Below are 9,097 nucleotides of genomic sequence, written 5' to 3' on the forward strand. Positions count from 1 at the left end.
GGTGCATAATATGGATTTGCCATATCACATTCTGCTGTTGACTCCGTTACCGTTTTCTGACATTCTTGGAATAAATTGTACGACCACAATGAAATGTTGCAATCTTTTATTTCAATATCAATTTCTTCATTTTGTATGCGTTTGTCATCATTATCATTTGATGCCACATATTCCACGCCTTTTATATAATCGGTGATAAGTCTGCGTGCAGATTCGGCTGCTGAATTGTTTTCTTCAATGTTGCTTCCAATTTCTTCACTGAGGGATAAAATAATAATACATTTTGCAAAACGAGAAAAATCTACCTGTTTCGTTAATAAAGCCATAGCTCGCATATAACATTTTTTTACTTTCGGATTTATTTCCGACGAACATTTCCATCTCGATACGGAATGCATATAGTGGCAAATATCGAGGCGTATAAAACATTTTGACTTTTCTATAGTATTTTCGTTTAAAATTAGAGTAAAACAAGTCGTCAAATAATGTTTTAAATTGTAGCACTGTCCAAATGCTTTCGCGAGAGCATTTAGTAAGGCCATATCAAAGTCGCATACTACTGAACGAGGAATAGGAAATCCTGCTTTTTTAATCGATCCAATTCTTAAAAATTCGTTCAGCCAATACTTAGCATATACATTAACATAGCATTAATATGTTGAACGGCACTTAACATTTGAAATATTGGCATTTTATATGTGGTAGTATTTGTGACAGCTTGATAAAGATAAATGTGAGAAGATTGTTCTCCATTCGGTAGTTTTAATTTTTTAACTAACGACCCGGTTGCATCAACATAAATTATGTCGTGGTGTTCTAAATAAACAGCTATCTGCTCAGGTGACCAATAATGAATAAAAAATGGGTCATATCCTATACCGTGAATAGAACCTGCATGATTGGAATATTTCATGGTTTGCAAATTAGAAAATACACAGGATCCCTTTATTTGTAAATTTATATCTTGTCTCTCCTGTTTTGCCTTTCTCAAAGTGGAAGCTTTGTATAAATGTGGTGGTTCGGAGTCATATAAATTCATTACTTTGGTAGCTTCCTGTCGTCGCCATATCGTAGCTGACGTAGATAATGTACCTGCCGCGAGATGCTGTGATATTTCTATTCTTTTTTCACCATTTAAAGAACGTTTCGTTAAATGTTTAACATCATTATTAAAATTCGATACACGGCATTCCATCTGAATATCTGTATTATTTTCAGGAATATTAATAACTTTATCTATAAAATTACATTTGCAATCTGGGCATTTTGCATATATAGTTACGTAAATCCCCGTCTCAGATATTTTACATCGCTTGAACATAAAAGCGCAAGGTAATTTTGTAGTTTTGTTAATAAGATCAAAAATTGTGTAAGTCCATTTACGACGACACAATGTATTGTATTTTTTTCCTATTTTTATATTAGATTTATAAATTACTGACTCGGAATCTATGTCGCACTACATTTTTTGTGGGATAACAAGAATAAAACATAAATTCCTATCAGTGTCCGAATGATCACTCAGGTTTTCGTCTTCAGTGGATTCAGTATCTGATATGGTATTAGTAGGCTTAATCAAATGATATTTTAAAAGTTGATCGTACAATCCATGTCTATTTTGTAACATAATGGTATAAATATATTTTGGTGATATCTTTCTATCTAATAAAGTACTCAATTCTTTATATATATCGGATTTTGGTGTTACAGGTTTTCCGACTTCATCTAAAATACATCTGTATTCGGGACATAACAAAAGTTTCTGTAAGGCGTGAATGGATGACATGTTTAAAAAACTTAATATGGAACAGTATGCAATTATACAAATCTATATTGCTTAAGTCAAAGAAATTAGGCTCAGGTGTCAGTGATCCTGCTTAATTTGTGTTGGTACGTAGAGTGTTTTTCATTTCGCCAGGAAAATAGTGGATGAATCCTCTAGCCAGTGCTGTGAAATGAAGCGCGCTCACGGTCCCCCCACTCTATCCCCTCCACGTACAGTGGCACGGCGCTGCGCACTGCGCGAGAAGGGAATAAAGTGGGAAGAACGGGACCGTGAGCGCGCTTCTCTCTCTCTCTCTCTCTCTCTTTGTATCTCTGTCTCTGTCTCTTACGGGGTGTGAAGCTTTTAATTCCTAAAATCTGTTCCCCTTCGTTACCTGTGTTGCGGTATCTGTTAGTCTGACGACATTTTGTCATTAGGAAAAGATATTGTACTTTGTCAGCACAATGCAGCACAATTTTCAGAAATTAAAGAATGTGAAATTGTTTATTAATCTCCACCATCTCCAATAGAATATTTTTTCACTCATGTGGTTTTTCAAAAATATTTGTGTATATTCTTATGGTATTCGAGTAGCACAACTCAGCACAACTCGCAGAATTTAATTATCTGTCACGGTTTAGAAATTCTGAGGATGTGAAGCTTTTAATTCCTAAAATCTGTTCCTCTTCGTTACCTGTGCTGCGGTATGTGTTAGCCTGACGACATTTTGTCATTAGGAAAAAATATTGCACTTCGTCAGCACAATGCAGCACAGTTTTCAGAAATTAAAAAATGTGAAATTGTTTGTTAACCCTCACCACCTCTATTAGAATATTTTTTCACTCATGTGGTTTTTCAAAAATATTTGTGTGTATTCTTATGGTATTCGAGTAGCCCAACTCAGCACAACTCGCAGATTTTAATTATCTGTCACGGTTTAGAAATTCTGAGGATGTGAAGCTTTTAATACCTAAAATCTGTTCCCCTTTATTACCTGTGTTGCGGTATCTGTTAGTCTGACGACATTTTGTCATTATGAAAAAATATTGCACTTCGTCAGCACAATGCAGTACAGCTTTCAGAAATTCAAAAATGTGAAATTGTTTGTTAACCTCTACCACTTCTAATAGAATATTTTTTCACTCATATAGTTTTTCAAAAATATTTGTGTGTATTCTTATGGTATTCGAGTAGCACAACTCAGCACAACTCGCAGAAGTTTGATAAATATATTGTAAAAATAATTATTTGTAATTTTATATTTTAATTTCAATATTTTTATCTACTAAACGGAAGCAGATGTCGAGCTTTTTCCAACGGCACAATATAGCACAAATTAGTACCAATCTCTCAAAAAAAGTTGGATTTATTTGAGCAAAAGTGCGGGGCTAGTATAATTTCGTTTTTATTTAATTTCTTCATTGTTATTAGAGTTATCGATCTCGCGTTTGCGGCACAGATCAGCACAAACATAGCACAATACGGCACAGTAAAGAGAAACTCAAAATTCGAAAAGTGCGGGGCTACCAAAATTTAGTTTTTCTTAATTTTCTTGAATACGCTTTGAGTTTCAGAGTTGCGGAATGCGGCACAATACGGCACAAACATAGCACAATATAGCACAAATCGAAAAAATACAAAATTCGAAAAGTGCGGGGCGAACTTCACACACGTTGACTTTCTCCGTTTCGGATTGTCATAGAGTATCTATTTCTCATCGCCCGTAACGATTTTCTACAAAAAAGACTTTTGACGCTGCTTGTTGAGAAGAGAAAGACACGCTGCCATTCGTTGATTTTTGTTGGTTTCAGTGAGTTCATGCGGAACCCATTTTCCTTCTTTCCGGATCTTTCCCATCTCATGTAGGCGTTTGGAAATCGTTTGCTGCGTTACTCCCAACTGTTCTGCAAGCTCTTTTTGTGTTTGTGCCGAATTCTCAGCGAGCAGTTGTTTCAAATCATCATTATCGCACTTCCGAGGGCCTCCAGGACATTGTTTGTCGATTAGACTGAAATTACCGCTTTTAAACCGCTTAAACCAAAATGCGCACACATGGTACAATACAATATCTTCGCCGAGAAAGGAACAAATCGATTCGCACGCTCTTGCAGCATTTTTTTCTTGTTGGAATTCGTAAAGAATGCAATGTCGAATATGCACCTTCTATCTGTTGCCATTTTCGACTGTACTGAACTGAATACTTTTGAAGGTTATGTTGGGCCTTTCTCCAAACTATATGTTCTTTTTAATAGCTATATGTAAACATTGCATAATCACAAAAGAGCGGGAAAATCTATTCAATTTAAAATCGATTTCATAACTGCTTAAAATAATTTGGATTATTCATTTGTACACCTAATACTTTTAGTATAACATCTGAAGAATATTTCCTGAAAGTTTCATTCAAATCGGCTCAAAATTGTGGGAGCTACGCTGTTTTGAAGAGATATCGGTTACGGAATATTCAACGCGCAGGTAGCGCGCAGCTGCTTTCGGGCTACCATGCCTCTTTTTCAGGTCAGGAATTGAATATAATGAACAGATGCTTGTATTATTGTACACGGAGCGTCCTAGACAGTTAAGCTATCGCATTGTGTCTGGGGCTTTACCATTAGCAAATCGAAAGATTTTCCAGGCCAACACGTAAGTATCAGGTGTAGTAAAAAGAAATCCATTATTTTTGCATGAAACTGAAGGCTATAATTACCATAGTTAGAATGATTCGATTTAGGTCAAATATGCGCCGTTTTGTTCGATAACTTGTTGCCATTTTGAAGGTAATTTCATTATGCCTCTCTCATAGAAGCCCTCGTCCCTATTGGCAAAAAATTGAGACAGTCAATTTTCACAAGCCTCTCTTGAAGCGAATTTTTCACCAGCAAAATTGTTCGCCATGGACAGGAACAGATGGTAATCACTTGGTGCCAGGTCCGGACTATAAGGTGGATGCATAAGAACCTCCCAACCAAGCTCCCGGAGCTTCTGGCGAGTCACTATCGATGTGTGTGGCCTGGCGTTGTCCTGATGGAACACAATTCCTCTCCTATTGGCCAAAGCTGGCCGCTTCTGGGCGATTGCTTCCTTCAGACGGTCCAATTGTTGACAGTACAGTTCCGAGTTAAGAGTTTTGCCGTAGGGGAGCAGCTCATAGTAGATAATTCCCTGCCAATCCCACCAAACACACAGCAAAACCTTCCTGGCCGTCAATCCTGGCTTGGCCATCGTTTCCGCCGGCTCACCGCGATTCGACCATGACCGTTTTCGCTTGTCGTTGTCGTAAGTGACCCACTTTTCATCACCAGTGACCATCCGTTTCAGAAATGGGTCGATTTTGTCTGGACCGATTTGAAATGGTCGACAAAAGAGGCCCTCGACGCCGCCTTGGCTACTACGGTCCCTTCGAATGGCGTCGGAGCGGGGCTTGACAATCTGAGGGTTGTGGTGGCCCGCCTCGACGTCGAGAGAAGGGGTAGCCGGGTACCCGAGGTGGCAGGGGCCTCGACGCCAACTCCGGCTCCCAGAAGGAGGGACGCTCCAGCTTCGGGAAGGACCCAGGCTCCGCCGCCACCAGTGGAACCGGGACAATGGAAGAAGGAGAAGGCGAAGAGGAAGAGGAAGAGGGAGAAGAAGAAAAAGAGGAAGGAACGGGAACGGGAGAGGACCCTGAACGGTGGAGGTAGGGGTCTGGTTGCAGGTTCCCAGGCCGGGAGTTCAGGCATGGGAGTCCCGGTTAAAGAATTGAAGGAGTGGGGCCATTATCCCGCCGAAAAGGGGCTGTGGAAGTCCCTCAACCCGGGAGGTGGACAGGCGCCGGCCAGGAAGGAAGAGGAGACGTGGGCGCAGGTTACGAGGAGGGGGAAGCCGAAGCCGCGAGAGGAGGAGAAGGAGAAGGCGAAGGGAGGAGCCTCCAACCCTCCCCCCAAGGTAGGACTCGGGAGGGGAGTGCAAGGGGCGGGGCAGGATAAGCCGAAGCCACCAAAGTCGGCGGCCGTCACCGTTGTGTGCCCACCTGGAAAATACCAGAAGTTTATGACTGAGGCCAGGCGCCGAATTAAACCAGCGGACCTGAGCATCGAAGTGTCCTTGAGGGTCCGTACAGCCCTTAGTGGGGCAATGTTGGCAGAGGTGCCTGGCCTCAGGGCAGGGCCTTCCGCCGACCGGCTTGCGGGGGAGCCGGTCCGCAAGCTGGCGGCGGAAAAAGGTCTCGGTTTTCGGGTCCAACGGCCGCAAAAGTTCGTAACGTTGCGAATCTCCGGCCTGGACGCGACAACCGGTGCCGACAAGGTGGCGGCCGCCGTAGCCCTTACTGAGGGATGTACTCCCGCGGAAATATCTGCGGGAGGAATGAGCGTCTCCCAAAGGGGCATAGGGGCTATGGTGGTGCGGTGTCCGCTGACGGCGGCCGCGAAGGTCGCTGCCGCGGAGCGGGTCCCGGTGGGGTGGACCCGAGCCGGGGTGACGGCGATGCCCGCTCGCGCACCTCTATGCTACCGCTGCTTAGAGCGGGGGCATGTGCGCGAGCGGTGTACGAGTGCCGTCGACCGCAGCGGTCTTTGTTACCGCTGCGGTAACCCCGGCCACCGCGTTAAGGAGTGCCAGGTGGCAGCTAGGTGCCGCCTGTCTGCGCCTAGACGGGCAGGCCGTCCGGTCACAAGATCGGTGGGCCGGCCTGCAAGCCTCCTCCCAAAAAGAGAAGGAGGGGAGGAAAGAAGGTGGAGGAGAAACAGACCGGGAGAGGTCAAAGCGGGGGAGGCTCGAATCCCCGCGGAGACTCCTCCAGACCGGGTGTTACAGGTAGAAGGCGCCTCCCCAACGAGGGACCCCGTGGAGGAGGGCCGGATGACAGCCCAGACACCGGCGAGGGACCAGGCAGGCGCCGAGCTGGCCTCGACGGTCATAATGTCGCAGGAATGGGGGGAGGAACGTGGTTGGAGTTCTTCCCACGAAACGATGGAGACAGGACTCCTGACGAGAAGGAAGAGGCAGGGAACTGATGACCTGGGAGAAGGGGACCAGCAGGAGGAGGACATGGACGAGGACCTCAACACCAGACGGAGGGACAAGATGAGGAGGGTGGACCTGGAGGGAAAGCCCCTAACAACTCTAGAAGGAGAGCCGGAGGGAGTGCCACCCCCGACTCCCCAGGTACACGAACCCTTCCCATACTCCCGAGGGGAGGGGTGCGTTAAGGTAGGGACTTCCCATGTTTCCGCGCAAACTGAGGAACCCGCGAATGAGACCACCAATACCAAGGCCGAAGCCCCCTCGGGGGAGACCGAAGTGGTTCTGCTGACAGAGGTCTCCCAGGAGGGGGTGGAAGTAGGTAGCCCGGAGGAGGCGACGAAGGCTTAGCCTTCACGCCGGGTCCTACAGGCCAACCTCGGCACCGAGACCCATGCTCAGGACCTGTGGCTATACAGGATCTTGGAGCTGGTTGCCGGGCTGGGGGTGGCCACCGAGCCGCACTTCATGCCGGTGAACAGCGCGAGCTGATTCGGCAGTCGTGATGGCTCGGTGGCCATGGTGGCAAACCCCGCGGCGGAAACCCCTCTCTACGAGCTCAGGGAGAAGGGGTCCTCGTTCGTGGCGACTGTGGGCCCATCACGGTGGTGAGGGTTTACCTCCACCACGGGGTGATCAGCGCCCAATTGGGAGGGGGGGACTTAGGTAGCGGGCCTGAGGAGGCACAGGCTGAGGAAGAAGAAGGACTCCTAAGTAGCAGGGGTCCATGCCCTCCTCGGCCGCCTCGGGTCCGCCTCCGTCGGCAGGGGTGATCCGGCTCTTCTTCTTCGTAGAAGATGGATTCCCCACTGCCGCGAACATGCAGGGATAGGGGGAAGTGGTGCCCCGTTTGGGGACGGGCCCGCTCCTCCAGAAACCCTCCCCCCTGACTAATGGGGAGGGGGGTAAGGGGTGAGGGCGAATGCCCCCTCCCCCTATAGGTGAAACCAGAAAGCCAACCGGTCGGTCTTAGACCGACCGCTACCATACCCTGGATTCCCTTCGCGGAACAGGGCGCGGTAACAGGTGGCGTGGGGCTCCCGAAAGGGAGTCCTGGGGCCGGAGTGTCGGAGAGGGAATGCGGGAGCAGTTCCCCTGACTCCCCACATTACCGGTCCGACAGGTAGGCATCCCGCAGGGGTTTTAGTCGGTAGGAGTCCGACATAACCCCCGACCCCCCTAAGGGTCGAGGGTATCCATGATGGATTTCCCCTGCGTCACCAAAAAAAAGAGATTCAATGAAATAAAAATACCTAAGTTTTTTTTAATTCCCAAAAAATACGTTTTTTTTGCTGACCAGGTATAACCCCTTAAACACGTATTTTTTATGTGCGTATCAAGGTTTAAGGAGTGAAACAACTTCTCGAAATAAACCAAAATTACATTTTTTTGCGAATATCTTCTAAAGTATGAGGTATATAAAAAAATGTTTCCTATAAAAGTTTTACAATATTTTATACTGTTTACAACGGTATATTCAGATTTTCCAAAAGTGTCAAAATTTTCAACCTTCCCCTGCCTTACCCATTAATTTTGCAACATTAAAAAATTTTATGAGGATGAAAGTTAAAGAGCATTTGATGCCGAATCTATCCATATATAATAATACAATATGGTCATAATTAATTTTTAGAAAAACGAGATGATATCGTCGTGCTATGAGCGCCGCGCTGTAGACAGATATTGTGTTATTTCTTTTCCGTTGATTTGTAATGTACAGCTTTTACAGAAAATGAAAAGATGTCAATATTTTCAGCAATTTGCGTTACTTAAAACCAATTATATGATTTTAAGCTTGTGCTGGCGTTTTCTGTCTACTCAGACACACACAGAGATTCTCACAAGGAGATGGCAAGATAAGTAAAATCGATAATTGAATGAGTCATATTTCATTCGAATGGGGGGGGAGTTGAGTAAACCCTAAAAGGGTTTGCATGCATGGGCCTTCGTTTGCGAGAAATTTGCAATTAAAAAAATAGCTACATGTTAAATGTAGTAACATGGAATCAGTAAACATGAAGCGCGATAGCCGTGGAGGCTAAGACATACGCCTAGTCTCCTCCATAGATGTCGTCTTGCCGTGGTGGAGGAGCTCGGTCGTTTCCAATGACCTCTGAGGCAGTACTGTCGGCCTGTTTGCCGCGGGAGGCCCAGGGCAAGGTAACGGTCATTAAAACATAACTAGGGGGACCAGGGGGCCAAGGAGGGGGATAGGGAAGAAAAACCTGGTATAAACCCGGGTTAATGGACTCGTTATTCTTCGAAAATCCTAACTGGAGAAGAAAACTCACGACACCAAATCCGGGCGTGCGGGCTCGTTAGCTTGATGAC

Source organism: Harpegnathos saltator, unplaced genomic scaffold (assembly GCF_003227715.2).
Source record: "Harpegnathos saltator strain DR-91 unplaced genomic scaffold, Hsal_v8.6 scaffold426, whole genome shotgun sequence".
Taxonomy (NCBI): Eukaryota; Metazoa; Arthropoda; class Insecta; order Hymenoptera; family Formicidae; genus Harpegnathos; species Harpegnathos saltator.